Consider the following 21,579-nt stretch of genomic DNA (forward strand, 5'->3'; position numbering starts at 1 on the left):
CCTAAAACATGAGTAGACTAGGAATAGGAAGAAATGGGGAAGAAGCATTACAGGCATAAAGTAGGCATGTGCAAAGGCACAGAGGCAGGAGGTCTGGGAGATGTTTAGAAAGTGATAATTAGTCAACTAAAGACAAACTTCCTAAGAAGGAACTTTGGGGTCACTTAGCGGATATCCTTGAGTTTCAGCACCTGACAGAGCAGCCAAAGTGACCTACGTAAAACCCAAATTTGATATGGCTTTTGCCCAGTTAAAATGCTTAGTCAGTTTTCCCACTGCAGTTAGGATAATATGAAAACTCTCCACAGTGGTCCACGAGGTCCTGCATCTTGCCACTGTCTTCTCTTGAAATTTACCTTTGCTGTTCTCTTTCCATTCATTAAGTTCTAACTTCCTTTCTTTATAGTTTTTAAATATCCTGAGCAATTTCCCTCCTTTTCTAATCTCTCAAGTGTCCACTTTATCCCCTTCAAGTGTATGCTTAAATATCACTTCAGGGAAGCTTTTCCTGACCTCTAAATCAAGGTTAGGTTTCCCCTACGTCAAACTTATCCTCATAGCTCTACCAACTGAATATGCTCTGAAAGAATACAAAATATTTTTCATCTGATCTCTGTCTCTGTCCCTTGACCCATAAAAGCAAACACTGTGTCTGTTTTGGTTTTTGTCTTCTTCATTGCGTATGCCCTCTTCTCCTAGCCTGGCATATAGTTGGTCCCCAATAAAAATTAATCGAATGAATAAATGCCAGATGAAGATGTTATTGTAGTAAGTGTTGAATAAACACTAAAAGCCTTTTAATGAGGATGACAAAAAGTTGAAAGATAGTTTAAAATAAAAAATACATTGGGGCCGGCCCGGTGGCGCAGTGGTTAAGTGCGCATGTTCCATTTCTCGGCGGCCCAGGGTTCGCCAGTTCGGAACCCGGATGCGGATATGGTGTCAGTTGGCAAAAAAAGCCATGCTGCGGTAGGCATCCCACGTATAAAGTAGAGGAAGATGGGCATGGATGTTAGCTCAAGGCTAGTCTTCCTCAGCAAAAAAGGAGGATTGGCAGCAGTTAGCTCAGGGCTAATCTTCCTCAAAAAAAAAAAAAAAAATACAGGAACCCCTGAGGAGCAGACATCGGATTACAATGGTAGACTGTCTTCATTCTGCATTATTTCCATCCCTTTCCCACCAGAAGCCTGTTCCTCCTCATCCCCACCCTGAAGCTACTGAGCCCTCTCATTGATCTCAACCCCACATTGCTGCTTACCTTGGTTTATTTAGCGTTTCTCACATTGAGGTCCCAGGACTTTATATCTGTAGCTATTTTGGGGGAGATTGATAAGTTTTATGAGAATTTTAAATCTGTGTTTCATTTTGATAGTTATCATACAAAATTATTTTGCCATTTCAAAGTATAAAACTTCTGTTATTTGCTCTGATCATCAGAAAATTAAACAATATTTTTCTCGAATAGGGCTCAAGGTTCTTAAGCCAGCATTTCACAAACTGGAATGTACGTATTTTGTTTTTCTTTTTTTCCTTTAGACGGGTCTCCAGATGACTCAAATTTTGAGAAACATTACCTGGACAGCAGCCAAGCCAAAGAGGGAGATAGAACAAGAGAGAGTATGTATGAGACAATAGTGATCAATGATTAAAAAGCAAATTGTAGCTTGATAAATGATTATGGTGGGCAAAACCTGAATTACGTCAAATGATTTTTTTAAGGATAAAAATGACAACATACAAACATATTAATTAAATAGAGCAAAAAAACGATAAGACCATGACAGGAAATATAGAAGTACCAAAAAAATTGAATAACTGGATTTTTAAGAGACAACATTTATTAAATTTAAAGCTTACTTGGCATCATCAGTAAATTTCTTAGACAAAAGAAATGGGAAGAATCAGTTTTCTCATGTCTTAGAAAACAAGCCCAGAGCTGAACTTATTTGTGGAAAATATACCAAGAATAAGGAATGTATAGAAATAAGGAAAAAAGCCACATCAATGAACGCATTATTTTAGAGAGAAACAGACTCTGTATAATGTTTCACTTACTGAAATATTAAAGATGTTCTCTCACCACCCACGCATCGAGGGTGATTGAATTTTCATTTGGCCTGTAGCTACCAGCTACTTCCACTCTCCTTTCTGGTATTTTCTTGGCTGGCTTCTAGTTAGATCTACCTCCTAAGTTTTTTAATGCCTTGAAAGTTTTCTGAGTCTTCTGGAATCAAGTGCTGAAGCTGCAGAGTCTTAGGGTTACACAGCCAAGCCAGCTCCCCACTGATGAGAGCATACAACTCCCATTACAGCTCACGGGGACTAGGAAGCGCCTTAAAATAGCACAAACTCCGCAAGGAGTGTTTGTTTTTCGCCCCCTTATCCACTGAATGTCCTATTTAAGAGTAAAGAGAGGAACAAGCTTTCTTGTTCTGTGCATCTCTTAAAGATCCATGCCTTTTATTTTTACTTTGATAGTGTCTAAGTGAGAGCATTACAGAGATCTTGGAAAAAACGGATTGCTGTCTGATTAGCAAGGGAGCAGGGAATATGGCTTTAAATTTCTTTTAACGTCGTTGCTCTCAAATTGGTAAGTATTTATGCAGCTTCTGTCTCTGGAGGGCAACCCCAAACCTCAATCCTCGGCTTCCCTGGAACGTTTGCAGTGCGCAAGTTGTGTCAGAGTGTGAGCGGCTGGAAATCTGTTACTATGGTTACCACCTATAAAAAGGTCACCTTCAGGAAATTCTTTCTGTGTGCAAGATAATACAGGGATAATGAAACTTCCTTTGGAGAGGATAAAGAACAGAGTTTGTTACGAAAGCCTATAATTACCTGGGTGGTTTAAGAAATCCGAATATTATAATCAGTGCTCTGTATTTCAATAAGAAGAACTTCACCAGTTCTCCATCAATCAGATGCTATCTAAGGTAGGATTCCATAATAACACCAGCAATAATGTCCCGAAGGAGAAGGAAGCTGTGATGAAGGGTGTAGTTTGTTTCTTCAATGTTCAGTTTATTTTCTCCACTGCAGATTTCCTGGTTGTTTTAAGTCAATTAACAAGAGTCCAAGGAAAGGAACTCTTTCTTGAGAAAGATTAGGCTTCTTGTAAGTATTAAAAAGAGTATTTGGCTGCGTGCGCAACGTGTTCTCGTTCAGATGTGACTGAAGTCTCTGAAATAGCAGTGAACTTTAATTTATAAAATCTGGGAACTCTTTTAACTTTCATCCTATCAAATATCTGCGCAGTCTCTTATCTGTCTGTCCTTAGAGATTTAATCTTGTAATTCCCACCCTGTTATACTGGTCAGAGAGCTTTATTATCACTTTTTGACTTCTTCCTAGGATCCCCATCAGATATGCATTTGACCACAGTTAAAAATCTGGCTACAATTCAGTTTGATATCTAAGAGTTCACGAACCAACGGAGGAAGCTGGAGTCCCTGGTGCATGGACACAGAACATCTCCATTGAAATATGGCCTCTGGGCCTTCCTAGGCTATTCTCTGCAGTCTGTCTCCATGAAATACAGCCTCTGCAAAAGCTGTTCTCACTTAGCACCTCCACATGGCACCATGGGAACAGGCCTGAGAGGCATGAACAGGTGAGGGCGTCCCTGGGGGAATGAGTAATGAGCATTGTGCCTTTTCCCTTTGCAACTACAGCTGAATAAACAGAAAAGTCACTTTGGGAGGGCAGCTCTTCCCTGTGTCATTTTTCAGAAATCTTAGGCTGTCCAATATGAAAGATTCCACATTCGCAGGCAAATTCTTCCTGTTGAGTTTTAGGGCAACTCTGTTCTTGCCCAGAAAGCAATACAGATCTTGAGAATTCCTTAAAAGGAGAGATTGATAGCTGAATGCAAAACTGTGCACTCCAGTCACTGGGCAGTGTTTCATTTACCGTGTAAACCTCTGAAATACATGAAGCACGCATATCATTTTACTGCTTTCCGACTCTAGAATTTCAAGAGAGGCCTTGCTTCCCAGCGTCAGTTCAAAGATTATTTTTTTAATTTCTCATTTCCATACCTCTAAGGATTCCACCAAAGAATCCTTGTAATCTGAAGACAGGCTAAATCCTAGGGGCTTAGATGTAATATACGGGGAGAAACACATTGGCAAAGGCCTGCCACCAGCTGTCTTTTTGCTCATAAGCATGGATAGCAGGAGGTTGATAGAACAAGAGGAAAGAATCTCAAAGGAAGGACTGGAAAGCAAATTTCCTTAGAGGTTTCATCTAATGTTTGGGCCAGCCATTTCTTCCTTGAATCTTTACAACCTGGTAATACAGCTGAAGGGACTTCTAAGTGCTCCCATGCTTGTCTGGAAGGTTTTTGCAGTTCCTAATTTAAACATCACAATCTTTACTTTCTTCTCTTTTCTGTATATATTTTCTCCTATAACAGACCATAAGTTCTTTGAAGGTAGGGACTATGTGTTTCCTTTTCCTGTATCCTGTTCACTCTTTGCTAAATAAGTTGAGATGAATATGCTAACGACACTTAGCTATTTTAATATTTGAGAGAAGACAGTGATTAAACAAATGTGCTTTGGGATCATACTGACCAGGCTTTGAATGAAATTTCTACGATTTAACAACTGCTGTGTCCTTTGGCAAAATATTTAACCTGAGACATAATTTTCTCAATTTGATCATGGAAATGATAATGAAGAACTCACAGACTTTGCAAAACAACATACATAAAGTGGTTAGCACAATGCCTGGCACATAGCTAAGAGCGCCCAGTCAGTGGTGGCTTACTTGTGCTTACGATGCTTTAGAATGTTACTGTAAACGCATCTGATAGTTGTGAGATTCTTTTTCATCATTTAATTTTATTAGTGATCTATTTCTGACTAAAAGAGTAAAGGAAATTTATTGTAGAAAAGTTCAGAAAAGATAGACAATTTTAAAGAAAATGAAAATGAAAATAATTTCAATACTCAGAGATAACTAGGGAAACTTTGCCACCATTTTGATTAGTTCCTTCACACACACTGTCAAAAAAAACCCCATAGCTGGACAGCAGTTAAAGTGCTAAAAACAGATTTTATTCAGGACTATTGCAATAAAGGAAAAAAGACCTCAGTATAGAAGTGGGCTCAACTCTGAAGACAGCATGGGCAAGCGGGAATTTGTAACCAGGAGCAAGGGGGTCAGTGGATGGAAAATTAGTAAGGGGAAACATGAGGAGAAAGGAGGATTCTGGCTAAACTGACATATCAGGATTCTTTACTGAAGGCAGGCCAGGGTGATCAGCCATCATCCTGGGGGACGGTGGAGGCTGAAGGACCCAATTAGACATTGAGGGTTATCCAACATTGAGGGTTATTCAACATTGAGGGTGGAGGGTTCTAGTTAAACTGACTTAGCGGGCTTCTTGCTAAAACTAGATTTTACAAGGAAGTGCCCAGATGAGCCTAGGAGAAGGTTCAGGAGCCTGACTAAAGTTTGGTCAAGCAAAGAATCTGTGCACATGCACACGCGTGCACACACACAGGCACACACACATCTATTTAATTACAATATACATTTACAATGGTTTCCTATTTTGCTTTTTCCACTTACTATTATATCATGGACATTTGAAAGTATCATTAATTTTCAAGGACATGACTTTTAGTCACTGGATGATTTAATGGCTGGACTTAATCATTTTTTAATCGTGGTAATTTAAGTTGTTTCCAGGTTTATCTACTTGCTTCTTTATTTTGCTGCTTACTATCCACAAATGTGCTGTCAATGATCACATGTGTACACTTTTGGCCACATCTTTGATTATTTTTTTAGGACAGATTCTTAGAAGTAGATTTGTTAAATCAAAGGGCATGACATACGTTTAAGGCACTTGTCTCGTAATTAAAATCACTTTTTATATAGGTTATACCAACTAATATTTCTACCATTAGTATTTAGAGAATAAAAACTAAAGCTAATTCTGAATTTTACAAAGTATTTTCACAGCTATTATCAAATTTTATTCTCACAATAATCTTTTGAAGGATTTTAGCAATATTCTTCTTCATGCTAGAAATGAAGAGATTTAAAAATGTAAGAAAAATAAACCTGTAGTTAAGTGTCTTATACAAAATGGCAGAGACGAAACTGGAAGCAAGTTTCTCAAATTTCTATAAGACACTAAAGAGGCATTAGGATTTTCTAGAAATCTTATTCTGTGCCTGAATTTCTGTAGTAGAAAGATCTTATTGCACATAAAACTCTAACAGGGACACCTTTGCCCCGTGTTTGCTGCTAAGTAACAGCAAAGGGAAAGCAAGACTGAATGGGACTTTACCTTGTTTTTTTGGTGAGGAAGATTGGCCCTGAGCTAACATCTCTTGCCAATCTTCCTTGTTTTGCCTGAGGAAGATTGCTCCTGAGCTAACATTCATGCCAATCTTCCTCTATTTTATATGTGGGATGCTGCCACAGCATGGCTTAATGATCAGTGTGTCAGTCCGTGCCCAGGATCCAAACCTGTAAACCCCAGGCTGCAGAAGCAGAGCACACAAACTTAACCACTACGCCACTGGGCTGGCCCTAAGGCTTTACCATTTCTTAACATTGGTTATTCTACAAGTAACTGAGTCCGGAGACCCACTGGCTAGGTTCACTGACCAGCAACTAAGCTAACAGAAACCTTTCCAACTTCTTTAGATATTTCTATTAATAAATAATGATCTTTATAGCAAATTTCTACCTCCTTATTGATATTTAGCCTCTGTGGTTCACTGTAAAGACTTTAAAAACATAACCCTTTTAAATACTTTGATTATACGGATATTAAAATTTGCACCAAAAAGAACTATTTCATAATGAAAACCCAATCATACACAGTTTGTGTTTATACTTTTACTAAAAACTATTCTTGGGGTTACCAAAAGAATGACTTTCCACATGATATGACCTGCCTTCATATATTAATAACTAATTTCAGTCTTCTCAGTGCACTCATGAACTCATGAGGTAAAATTTCTTATAGGAAGACAATTACAGCTAGTTCTTTTATATATTGTTTGGGGTTTTTTCGTTTATTTTGTTTTCCTGTTAGTAGAAATGGCAAGGTAAATCCCACTGCACCACCTGAAAAATAAGTGAAGGCATGGAGTATTGCTGTTGTTCTCTTGTTTTTGTTTTTGATGCAGGAGCAACTTTTTCATACTTATGAGAAAGGATACATTAGGGATTATCGGCATGATGCTAATTTGAGTGGAGCCTGAAGGCATCAGGATGCAGGCAGCTGGGTGCTACATTACCCACATTGATGGCAAAAAGGAAAGAAAAGGAGGGAATGTTTAAGTTTATGCCGAATTCTATAAAAACAAGTGTTTGGATGGCATGTCACATTGTCATGCACAGATCGCAAATGTTGTAGAATGTGCATAAGTGACTAAAGTACTTTTTCTAACAACTCATCACCAAGTCTCATGGAGAAAGGACTGAGCAGGACTCCCAAGAACTGGATTCTGGTCCTGTTCTTGTCTCTACCACTGACTACGTAAGCGACCATGGGCAAGTCTTACATTTTTATGGCTTCATTTTTCTTTTTAGTAAAACTAGGGATAGTTTAGGGGCCGGCCCAGTGGCACAGCGGTAAAGTTCGCACGATCTGCTTCAGCGGCCTGGGGTTCGCCAGTTCGGATCCCGGGTGCAGACCTATGCACCGCTTATCAAGCCATGCTGTGGCAGGCACCCCACACATAAAGTAGAGGAAAATGGGCATGGATGTTAGCTCAGAGCCAATCTTCCTCAGCAAAAAGAGGAAGATTGGCGGCAGATGTTAGCTGAGGGCTAATCTTCCTAAACAAACAAAAAAACTAGAGATGGTCTAGATAGTTTTACAAATCCATTTTCTTTCTAATATTCAACAGTTAAAACAAAAGGCAACTTTAAATGTTTGCCAAAAACTAGTAGAGTTGACACAACTAGAGTAGCATCAAAGTATTTTCAGAAGTTCACTTCAAGACATTATTGTTTTGAAAAAATTAAAAGCTTCTAACTAGTGGATGTCAGTGTAGGAGGAAGGAAGCAAGCCCAGCACTGTTCTTAAGGTTATAGATTTTGGGGTCAGACAGACCTGAGTTTTTCTGTCCTGACTCAGTGCTTTGATAGCTGTGTGACTTTGGAAAACTTGATTTTTCTGAACTTTAGTAAAAAATGAAAATAATATATTTCTCTTGGTGTAGTGAGGAATGATTGAGAGACACTATTAAGAGATTAAACCTAGTGGCAACCCTTTGAAGCAATCTTAATGTACATTAACTAGGGTCTACAAGGCTTTCCTCCATTATGTAGATCAAAACTGTTTCTACAAAATGGTTACTTATGTTTTCCAGGCAGCGATGGCTATAACAATAAAAATGCAGGCAACCGTTCTTCTTTTTGATTCCTTTCAAAAGGTGCTTGCGTGTATCATGTCAATAGGTATCAAGTGTGTGTTACAAGCAGGATGTTGTCAGAGTAATTGTTATTGATGGATGGCACATAGAGTTGTGATTCACATAACAAGAACTATTGTCTCTATAATATTCTAGCTGAGCTCCAAAAATCTAAGTACAATTGGTTGAATGACAACATTCAGAATTGCTTTCTCCCTTTGAAAAAAGAACATAATAGTATTTTCAAAAGACAGCCATCAGGTAAACAATATTTGTCTCTCTTGAAAATACAAGGTTGACAACTAGGAAGACTGGCATCATAGATTTATCACCAGCACAAATAAAGTTTGGTGAGAATAAGCATCAATATTGCTTTACTAATACATTTTTACACTTGAATGACTAAATAGTCTAAATGACTAAAGTTACTAAGGTCTAGAAGTTTTTCACTTTTATGAACAAATTCCCATTTCTCTTTTCTTCTGAGAATATACTATTTGACAAAGGTGAGTGGCTCTGTGGACTGTTTTAGACAACCATTTCATTCTATGAGAAGTCTTTCAACATTTGCCTCACTAAAATATTGTTGCTCCCATTCCTAGAATGCTCAGCCTAGCCAAGAAGTCCTAAATGGGAACGTTTCACTTCCCATGGAACTTCTAAATTTCACTATAAATTCCAAACTATATGTGCAAATATGTTTATCTTGATAGGACATTTTTCTACACTGATATTGCCATTATCTTGACTTCTTGTTTTAATTCTTATCCAGAAATCTTCAGAGGAACTAACTCGGTATTAATTAATTCAGACAATATATGCAAGGGTATATGAAGCCCTGTACTTGAAAAGTTACAATTGGTGCCTCCACTGAATCTAGACCCAGCCAGGGCCTCCACAATAGTAAATTTCATGGCACTGAATCATAAATTGAGGAGCTATGTTTTTTAGTTTCCTATTTAAAATTTTACAAAATTAAAAATTTATTTTAATTTTCAACTTTTAGTCCATTTATATTTATTGTTATCCTTTTATAGATAATTTTATATTTGTTGCTATAATGGGTCTTATTCATTTTATTGTTATTTTGTAGTATTTTCTTTATATTTTATTTTTAGTTTTTATAAATCATGCTTTGACTTTTTTTCAATATTTTGGAATGTCTACATGCTATTCTTAAAAGCCCCCTTTAATCGACATTTTTTTCATTGCCAGTCAGGAATAAAAATAGAAATAGTCTGTCAGAATGGCTATCCTTAAAAAGAAGAAATAACATGTGTTGGAGAGGATGCGGAGGAAAGGAAACCCCCGTACACTGCTGGTGGAAGGTAAACTGGTGCAGTCACTATGGAAAACAGTAGGGAGATTCCTCAAAAACTTAAGAATAGAAATACCATATGATCTTGCTATTCCAGTTCTGAGTATTTATCCAAAGAACTTGAAAACACTAATTCGAAAAGATATGTGGACCCCTATGTTCACGACAGCATTATTCACAATAGCCAAGACTTGGAAACCACCCAAGTGCCTATCAATGGATGAATGAATAAAGAAGATCTGTTATATATACATAATGGAATACTACTCAGCCATAAAAAGGATGAAATTTTGCCATTTGTGACAACATGGATGGACCTTGAGGGCATTACACTAAGTGAAATAAGTCAGATGGAGAAAGCCAGATACTGTATGATTTCATTCATATGTGGAAGAGTAAAAACAATAACAACAAAAACAAACAAATAGACACAGAGAATAGCCTGGTGGTTACCAGAAAGGAAGGGGGGAGGGGAGAGGGCGAAAGAGGTAATAAGGCACATGAGTATGGTGACAGATCATAATTAGGCTTTGGGTGGTGAACACAATGTAATCTATGCAGAAATCAAAATATAAAGATGTACACCTGAAATTTATATAATGGTATAAACTAATATTGCCTCAATAAAAAAATACATCAAAGAGTAAAAATGCGCATTTTTTGAGACTTCGCTGTTTAAGGAAAGATATTTAGGGTGCTTTTCTTCTTCCTCACTACTACTACTATTTTACTTTAAATTTAGTTTTAAAATTCAGATTATTACTCTTAAGTTAATTATTTTACTAATAATTTTCCTTTTTGAAAAATTATTTTTGATATTTTCATTATATTTAGTCACCAGATTAAAATAATTATTTTGACTTAACTTGATGTTTAATCAGCTTTTGTCCTCACTGTCCTTTCATGCTCTAACTTCCCCTCTCTCTCTCTCTTTTTTTTTTTTGTGAGGAAGAGTGGCCCTGAGATAACATCTGTGCCAATCTTCATCTATTTTGTATATGGGATGCTGCCACAGAATGGCTTGATGAGTGATGTGTAGGTTCACATCCAGGATCCAAACCCACAAACTCTGGGTCACCAAAGTGGAGTGTATGAATTTAACCACTATGCCACATGGTTGGCCCCTAGACCCCACCTTTCTGAGTCAGAAGGGAGATACAGAATCTCCCTAACTCTTCATAGACTCTCTTTCATGAAGAACCATGTGGCTAGGCCTGTGACCTACTTTGGGTAGGTTTCTTTCTACTCAGCTCTGATTGTTTTGGATTCATTTTATTTATTTAATTATTAAAAATAAATTAAGAACGTACTACTTATTCATCTTGATTTTCAGTGGTATTATAAACTCTCTCAATTTTATTGTGCTTTCATAAGCAATTCAGTGGCCTTTTAGGAGAAGCTGTCTTTAGGAGCTGGTCGGTGGATGAGATTTTCTAAAGCAGAAGCCTACAAGTAATGAATATGAGTGATCTGTAAAGACAAGGGCAATCAGGATGGAACAAATGAAAATTGTTGCATCTTCTTATCTCAAGATGTCACCTTTCAAATTGAAGAGCCAATCTTCACCAAAGTTCAGAATAAGTTTAGCATAAATAATATACTGAGCCAAAAGAACAGCAGAAGAATGCAACTGTAAAATTAGCTTATCCCTCCACCCACCATGTACCCAAATATAACACATAGGAGACTCCCCCTCTATTCACCATTCCCTGAGTCAACATGCGTTTGACATTCCCATCAACTCCTATTATTCCCTGTGGGTGGGATATTTCTATCAGGGACTGGTAAACTTTTAAGAGTCAGCAAGAAGTTAAAAATAATTGTATTTCCTATTAGTCCCAACATGGACAATATTTTACTTTTTGTTATAATGAATTTTCTTAAAAGATCAAAAACTTCCAATGTAAAACTACAATCTTCTTTTTTTCCTAGCTGGAAAATGACTAAATAAATATTCATATCATCAATTGCGGAGCTACTTCTTTAGATTTACACTTATACCAAGAATAATAAAAGAAATTGGTAAAGCAATTAATCTCACATATATTAAAATCTGTACCCTTACTCCTAAGGTTAGTCATGACTCTTAAAATCTTGTTCGTCACAGCATTATTCACAACAGCCAAGACTTAGAAGCACCCCAAGTGCCCATCAACAGAAGAATGGATAAAGATGTGGAGCCAACCCTGATGGGCTATTGGTTAAAGCTTGGTGCTCACTACCTTGGTGCCTTGGGTTCACTTCCTCATAGAGGAACCACACCACCCGTCTGTCAGTTCTCATGCTGTGGCGGCATCCCACAAAGAAGAAAAGGAATGACTTACAACTAGAATGTACAAATATGTACTGGAACTTTGGGGAGAAAAAAAAAAGAGGAAGATTAGCAACAGATGTTAGCTCAGGGTGAATCTTTCCCTGCAAAAAAAAAAGAAAGAAGATGTGGTGCATATATATACAATGGAATACTACTCAGCCATAAAAATAGACCAAATTGTGCCATTTACAACATGGATGGGCATTTTGCTAAGTGAAATGAGATAGCCAGAGAAAGACAAATACCTTGTGATTTCACTCATATGTGGAAGATAAACAACAAACACATGGATAAGGAGAAAAGATTGGTGGCTACCAGAACTGGAATGGGTAGGGGGAGCACAAAAGGGGTAAAGGGGCACATATGAATGGCGACAGATGGAAACTAGACTTTTGGTGGCAAACACGATGCAGTGTATACAGAAGATGAACTATGATAATGTACACCTGAAATTTACACAATGTTATAAACCAGTGTGACCGCAATAAAATATTTTTTTTTAAATGTGGCCTTTCTGGATTCTCAGCCAAAACCCCAGGTGTTTCCGAACAGCCTTCCTGACTGGCTGAATCTGAGCCCCGCCTTTCCTCAGGTGCTGTGCAACATCTGAAATGTCAGCTGAGCCCTCCAGGCTCCCAGTGACCATTCTCTGCTGGTCCTGTTAAAGTCTTGTCCTGCACAGCTCTGATGGTGGTTTTGGATCCCAGGGGAATTGTTATGCTGACATTAATGGTCCTTTTCTGTGGTTCTTTCCATTCTAATACCCTATCCCTCAAATCTCAGCTGCATGGCAGCCCCTAATTCTGAGGGATGTTTTTCCTATTGAATGATAATGTCTCTCTTTGCCCTCTGGGAGAAAGCTGGGTGAATAAGATTTGGGAAACATATCCAGTATTTCCCTCCTCTTAAGATCCTTCAAATGCCTCCAACTACTGTTTTATATATATTGTCCAGTTTTTATGGTTGTTTATGGCATTTCTAAAAGGCTTTCTTTGAGCACGGACTAATAATATTACCATAACACGGTCCACCATTTTTCATCCTTCTCTTGTCATATCTCTCTGGCTCATTGTCTTAACCCACACCTCTATCTCAAACGATCTCATTTGTTTGTTTCTTTACCTTATTACCTGTCTTCCCCACTGCAATACAAACTCCATGAGCTCCATCTCCATGGACTCTGGGATCTCATCTGTCCTGTTAAATGCTAGAGCTCCAGGAGCTAAGAGAACACCTGGCATGAAGAAGACACTAAAGAAATATTTTTTGAATGAGTGATCATTCATTATTTAATTTTGACCACTAAAGTACTGTCTGAAGTTGTACAGAATAAATTTCAGTTCCAAAGTAGATAAACAGCTAACTTAAATATTTGTCATGCCCATGGATTGAAGACAAAACCAAAAAAAACTTTATTTTATCCTCTTCCCAATCCATATAACAGCCTATCATTTTATCAGAGGCACTATATCTTCTTGAAAAACATCAACACTTATAGTTTCATTTCTTTTTAAAAACTGATGAAAGGTCATTTCCTTGCGGAGTTAGTCTTTATCTCTTTTACAATATGAAGTATCTCTTTGACTTCATAACTAATACTTTAAATTGTAGTTTTTCTTACTCCCCTCAAATTTTGGAGGACATGAAAGTTGCTTTGTGAGGATGGTTTGGAAATCCACTGTCGTGATCCTCCCCTGTGCTGTGTTTGTTGTACCTCTGCACGAGTGGAAAGATTTGTAGATGAAACACGTACAGATAGTTTGGCTGAAAACACAAACCTCACTGCCAGGCAGAAGGAAATAATAAATCAATGATATTAAAATCTTCTTACAATGTGTTTCTTATGTCAGAAAGATAAGAGCCAGAATAAAGACTCTTTCCTCATTGAGAGAATCCTCTAGATCAGTATTTAGCTGGAAATTTTAACAGGGAACATGCATCTTTTGGTGATGGCAGTTGTTAATAAAGAACAAGATAGCACAGATTGGTTTGTTCTGTTCTTTTCCTGGAAGAAAAAGTTCCTGGAACAGAGTGCCTATGAAGAGGCTACATGGAACTGCTGACAAAGGCTGGACAAGTGCAAATGAATGAGACTGAATACAAACCTCCCTTTTAGAGGAGCAATTCATTAAACTGAGGGGGACCATGGATCCTGAATGGAGGACAAGGCATTGAGATATCATGTAGTGACTAGAAATTATAGATTATGGTATGGATAGGTGATTTTGGTGGCAGTGAAGAACCTGAAAAAGAAAAAGATGACTTAAGAACTTCAACTTCCAACTCAAGACAAAGGTGGAGGAAAACAAAAAGGCTTATGGTGACTATAAAGGAAAAGGCAGACATGAACGACTGAGATCAGAAAGGCCTGATTTTATTTTTTCTTTTTAACCATGTGTTAAATTAGCATATTGGTTGGGAAGAATGAGATCCTGAAGCTTATAATGGGAATACAAGGGGATATACAGTTAAGATTAAGGCATTTCAGCTCTTTAATCTATCTGAGACATATTTGCTAGTAGAAGCATCACTTCCTTACCCTTCCTTGGAATCAACCATTCTTTATATAAAACATGGGGACAGTTGGGGCCAGCCCGGTGGCACAGCGGTTAAGTTCAGCAGCATGGCGTTTGCCAGTTCAGATCCCAGGTGCAGACCTATGCACTGCTTGTCAAGCCATGCTGTGGTAGGCATCCCACATTTAAAGTAGAGGAAGATGGGCATGGATGTTAGCTCAGGGCCAGTCTTCCTCAGCAAAAAAGAGGAGGATTGGCAGCAGATGTTAGCTCAGGGCTAATCTTCCTCAAAAAAAAAAAAAAAAAAACTGGGACAGTTCATTTACAAGCAAAGTGACATCTTTTCTAGAAGGATCCTCACTCACAATGCTATCTCCCCTAAAATGTGAGTCATTTAGCCCCTTAAGAATGGTATTAAGAACCATAATATTCATCACAAAGGAATTCATATCAACGTAATTTTACTACAGCTTCCAAAAGGCCAAAAATACAAACATGAAGACAATAATCACTGTGATTAATAGATAGACTAGATTTTCCTTCTTTCAAAAAAATCTTGGGTATTTGCCAAAAATTACAAAGTTATTTTTTTTTAAAGGAAAATTCTGTAATAGTGGTCATAATCTCAAGTCTGACCCCAGAAAGATATCCTATGTTCTTTTGAATTCAATACCTTAATTTTAGTTTAGAATTCAGCTTCTTTGGAATGGCTGTGAATAACCTAATCCAAGGCAAATTTCTAGAAGGAGCAGAGAGCTGCCGTCACTTGCTGCTCCTTGAAATATTGCCTAATGATCTGCAGTTTAGGAATCTCTTGGTCTATTTTGTGGAACATTTCAACCACACACTGTAGGTACACAGAATAGAATTTCCTTATGAAATGCTTATGAGATATCTTGCATATTATAAATAAATAAGTTGAAGAGGCCAAATTCATGAGATGATAAATTACAGTAGATGTCTTTCTGCAAAAAAACTTTCTTGTTGATTAAATTTACTTTTGAAATATCTAAGTATAATGTCAGGTTTTAGCTGAAAATTATTTTTTTTCTGAAGTGTACAAGAAATAGAATTGTTATCTAAGTGTAAACAAGCAAGAAAGAACATATAATTAATAAATGCGCACTGCCTTGAGCTCTTTTGAAAAGCTTCTGTGAAGCTGATAAAGTATATGTTTATTAATTCACATTTTTTCACTTAACAAATCATTTATTGAGCCCTTTCTAAATGTTTTGGAGATAGTTAGAAATGAAGAAAGTGAAAGCTTAACCCTCAAGGACTCTCAGGCTAGTAAAGAAGACAAGATGTGTGCATCTAAGTATAACATGGGTAGAAGTAATAATTGCTATGAAAGGAGTATAAAAAATTACTTATCTAGGGGCCGGCCCGGTGGTGTAGTGGTTAAGTTCACACACTCCACTTTGGCAGCTCAAGGTTTGCTGATTCAGATTCTGGGTGTAGACCTACACACTGCTCATCAAGCCATGCTGTGGTGGCATCCCACATACAAACAGTAGAGGAACACTGACACAGATTTAGCTCAGGGCCAATCTTCCTCACCAAAAACAAAAAATTAGTTAGCTATCTTTCTGAACTTGCATAACTCTTTTACCCATTGCTGAAGAAGTCACACTACTATTCCTAGGATAAGAAGAAAGTGAATTTCAAAAGGGAAAGTAGACAGATTTAACTACCTAAAATATAAAGCTTTATAAGTCAAACAACAAAGAAAGAGAATGCAAATAAAAAGCCTGGAAACTATTTATAATAAATATTAACATAAAGGGCTTATAACCCTTTATGTAAAGATCTTTTACAATTGCTAAGCAAACACTGAAAATATCACTGAAAGCTCAATGAAAGATGTAAAAAAATTCACTGATAAATTTCAGTCTCATTAACTAATTAATACAGCCATGGACTACAGTTTTCTGCTTATGAAATCAACATAGATGTTTTTCATAAAAGGTTGCATGCAGTGTTGACAAAGGTGGAAAGATGAGGTGAGGTAAGTATCTCTGGGTGAGTGAGAATTCCTGTAACATTTAAGAAAATATTTTCAATATCTACTGAGAGTACCAATTTTTCATATCCAGCAATTATGTTTTTTATCCAGGTATCTTAAGGAATTAATCATGAATATGGTCAGATTTATACACAAACATGTTTAACACAGAAGTCTTTATAACAGAGAGTGATTAGAGGAAACATAAGTGTTCAACAACAGAGAAAGTGCTCATCCGATTTGCTGAAATGTCAGATAGTCACTTGTAAGTATACACACACACAGAAAGCAAGGAATAAACCATACATAGCTGACGCAAACTCATTTCAGTATCTGAGCACAAGGCCCTAGAATATGCTTATAGTTTCTTCTTCCACTACCCCTGTTATGTTTCCCTTACCCTCAAATAAGGACTTAGCTACTTGGTATTCTTTACTTAGTGGGGACACCTAGACTTCATTTCTGAAGGGCCTGAATCCTGAGGGGGCATGCCTCTTTTGTTGGGGAGGAGGAGGGAGCTGTTGTAATTTCCCAATAGCTTTTACTCTTGGATGTGGAAGTACTAAGAGGTACCCCAGAGAGACCTTGGCTTCTACACGTAGCTCTCTTGCCCAGTTTCCTTGATTATTAAGGTCAATCATCCTAGCCAACAGTGTAATCCCCCTTTTGGTCTGTAGGTTCATTTGCATGTGGAGCCCAAATGACCAACTGGCAGCCCTAACTTTCAATTTGATGGAAACCTTGCTGTCCCATGGAGGGAACCTTGTCCTGTTGGAAGAATTGACATCCAAAGCAGAAGACTTGAAAATTCCAAGGAGAGGAATCAAAAACTCTGTGAATGGGCTTTTAGGTGTAAGAGTGAGAGGAGCCACTCCTAACCCTTGATTCCTCAACCCCTGAATTCCAGCAACGGGAGAGACAGCACTTTTCTAATAGTGGGAGCACTGAAAGAACAAATCAGTCTATTTGAAGTGTGTGGCACATCTCTGCTCATGACACATGTGCCACCTGAAGCTTCTATATAGAGAGGTGGCCATCTCTGCGTGCAGAGTAATTTGAACAGTTTTGATAGGGAATAGGAAATAGGTTTTGATAGGAATACATAACTAGGGAGAAAGCCTTCATTTCCATCAAAGTAATTTTCCCATCCTCTTCCCAGAACACAGACACAGAACCCTGCCTCCAGGTTAAACCCTTGTCTACCTCCTTTACCTGGCTCGTGAAGTAATTGCTTGCATCTGTTATAAATTCACCTTTTCTCTCTCCTATCTTCCAAATATTGAATACCCTCTTTTTCTAAAATGTGGACTACCATTCAGAGGTGCTGGAATTGGGTCTAATTTCAACCGATCAGACAATTTTTGTGTCATAGATGAGTTCTAGCTGTCCACATAATCTCTGGAATAAAGTACTACTTTTCCTTCTCATTTTCTTCTTCCTGCTTGTAAAAATGACACTATATTTAAGTTAAAAATCCTGTTTCTATTTCCACAGTAGAATTTACCTGATCTGGTATCTCAATTTTTTTTGGTGGTTGAACTCAATTCTGAACCTAGTTTTGATACAGCCTAGCAACTGCCAGGCCTTCATCCAAACTATTGGATCCAATGATCCATTTCTCTCCAGCTGGAGTACTGCCATGAATCAATAGGTCTCCCCAAACCAGCTCATGACCTACTTAATTTCCAGCAGTGCTCATAACCCGGAATTTCCCCATACTGTCTGCATTGGCTAGATGTGTCTCTCTGGGATCAGTGTTTGCCTTAACTGTGCTTGAGCTTAGCTCATCAACAAGACACTTTACATCAGAAATTACCTTCTGCAATACCCCTTGCTTCACTGGTCTGAGGTTTCTTCTCAAATGAAAGCAAAGCACACTAACCAAAGGAATAATTTACCTAATGTACAACTTCTTCTTTACCCAGCCTTGCTTAGTAAATAGTCCACCTTATTTCAAAGTTAAAGAATCCTAATTCCTGTCACAATGTGTTCCCAAGTCTTAATTTCTACCTCTTAAATTTGCTCAACCATTTTAGGTTCTCCTTTGCCCAAATACAGTATGCCAAGACTTCACATAATGTCTCTTTGCAACACAACCCATGAAATTATGTTTTCTGGTTGTTACATAATCAGTGTTTTCCCATGATTTGTGAGATATAATATGGAGCTGCCAAAACTAATTATCTGCTAGGTGGTGTCTCACTGCCTACTTGAAAAGTGCAAAAAGATTAGCATGTTTAAATTAAAGCAGATCTACTCATAGAAGATTAATTATTTAGCTTGCCAACAAGAAGTCATCACACTATTAATGTAATGAACAAAGAAAACTGCTTCTATAAGAAAGAATGATAATCAATGATACTTTGCCAAAATATCAGAGAGTATAGGTGAGTGATGACAATATTCATAGATGTTATCCAGATATAAATCTTTAAAAAGTAGGTCTCAATTATGATCCCATTTATCCAGCTATTATTTTCAATAATTCTGGAAAGACCTCATATTCAGACATCACTGATGTATGTAAATAATGTCAGAAGCCTAAGTCCACACTGAGAGTACTCCAGACACTTGTCATCACTTTCATTAGAATACTGTACGGGCTGTCAATTGTCATGACCCAGAAAGTGGGGTGCTTGTCACCTGTCCAAGAGCTTAAATATTCATCATGAGGTCATCCCTGTGGTCGTACTTAGAGATATGAAAAGATATGAGATGCAACAGAACCAGTGTCACTAAAGAAAGTGTTGTGACAATCTGACAGCCATGAAAACAAATATGTCAGTAGCACAGGTGAGAGTAAATGAAAAAAAGAAGATCACAACCACACTGGAGAAAGGGATACTGGGACAAATTGCCTTCTGTCAAACACATAAAAAAATTAACAAAGTCATTGTCTTCTTTTAGTTCAAATTCACTTTTTCATTTAAATGATGACTGGTTTCTTTACTAAATGTTTAGTGCAGAAATTTTAGGAAAGTATACAGAAGAAAATTAAAATTACCTCTATTCTCACATCTTTGAAGTTTTTTTTTTATTTAACTCTTCTTTAGCTGATGAACTTTTGGGTTGTTATTCCACTATTATGGATTATGATGTTATGAGCCTCTGTGACTTGTAACTTCCTGTCTTCTCTCTGCCCTGTCAGTGTCATCACATTCATGGTTCTTCACCATGGCAGCAGCAGGTCCAGGGAGTAGCAGTTGATTTTAGGTTGCAGTGTTTTCACCTGCCAGAACCAGCCTCTCTGTGCCCCCTGAGAGATGCCAGTACCAGAGGGCTGGAGCTCCTTCCTTAGAAGGCTGGGTTTCAGCTCCACGAGATCCATCTCCTGAGCTATCAGTTAATTACCAGACAGTACCACTGCCTCAGGGGTACAGTAGCAGTTCCTCAGGGTCCCACCATTCATTCCCTCAGCCCTAGGGGTTGTTGCTTCATCCCATAGTAACTACTTCTGTGATACTGCAGCATCTTTTATTATTAGGAGGAGGAGGAGTACTTTTTCTGCTCTCTGATACCTGGTTGAAAATTGTTAATATTAGATTCTCTTTGTTCAAATAATTGCACTAGTTTTGTTTTTTGTGGCTTTTTTGGTGAGGAGGCCCTGAGCTAACATCTGTGCCAATCTTCTTCCATTTTGTATATGGGATGCTGCCACAGCATGGCTTGATGAGCAGTGTGTAGGTCCAAGCCAGGGATCAGAACCCGTGATCCTTGGGCCACTGAAGCAAGCACTCAAACTTAACCACTACACTACCAGGCCAGCCCCTGCACTAGTTTCCGTCTCCAGGCAAGACCCTGACTGATAAAGAAATCCATTCTGCTTCTTCCAGACACTTACTCCCCTAAACAGGAGAAGCCAGTTTCCTCAGTCTGTATCAAGCAACCACCTCCTCTAAGTCCTCAGATTTTACATGCAAATCACGCCCAAGCCTATAATCATGGATTCTCCCATCACTTTCCCCAGAGAGGCGTCAAATTTAATCATGTCATGTCTCCTATTGTAAAAGTCAGAGCGCGTGTGCCATGTCTTACGTACTTAGATAATTTCTCAACACCAAAATAAATTTGATTAACCAACTGCCCTTTCCCTGATTACAGTCAATGACAGAGAACAGTAATAAGTTCCCGAAGATACTTCCTCTGAAAGCGATACTCATTTCTGCCATTTACTTTTGACCCAAATAGCTCTTATAGTAGATAGATGCTTTTGTGGTTAAGGATCATTATTTCCTCTTGTTTTATGTGCTTATGAAGGCAATCATAGGTTTTCAAAAATCTCAGAAAAATATTTAGTATTTACATTTAAAAAATAAAATTCTTGCATTTCTCTTTTGATAATATCAAAACAAAATGCAGGGAAGGTAACCGTGAAAAGAACCTTTTAGCACAATAATATTGACTTCTGTTTTCTTCTTCTATAAGTTGTCATTTAGTACCAATCAATTCTGAAATGAAAAACAGTTTCGGAAGATGGACTTTAAATAGTCAGATGCGTCTTTTGAGGAAATCTGTTTTCCACTTATAATAATTTGGTTAAAGTTTGAGGATGCGCGTCGCGTTTAAGATCCTCAGATTTTCACCTTTGGTGGTGGTATGTATCATACATCACAGTGGAAAATTCCCTAAACTTTTTATCATTGACACGAATGGTATAGAATTTATCCCATACATTTTCAAAGGAAAAGTACTCTGGCTCCAGGGTCATTTTCAACTGATCTCAGCAGAGTGGAACAATTTTATTCTAATTTAATATATACAGCCCAACTGTAGTAAACATAGATTTTTGGGAAATGGAACTTGACGCATTGGGGTACATAATCCTCTGGCAGTGGGACTGGCATAGATCTCTGTGGTCCGTCTTCTCTTTAATCTTTCCAGTTTCCATTATTGAGGAGGCTCTGAAGAATTTCACTTTGTGGCTTGCCAGAAATAGCATAAACATCTCTGGATTTTTAAATATAGCAACTGGCTCACTGTGTGCTCTACTTTGTCCTGAAACAGGAAATGTTATCTGTTGGAGTTGAATCACTTAGGAAATA

Source organism: Equus asinus, chromosome 8 (assembly GCF_041296235.1).
Source record: "Equus asinus isolate D_3611 breed Donkey chromosome 8, EquAss-T2T_v2, whole genome shotgun sequence".
Taxonomy (NCBI): Eukaryota; Metazoa; Chordata; class Mammalia; order Perissodactyla; family Equidae; genus Equus; species Equus asinus.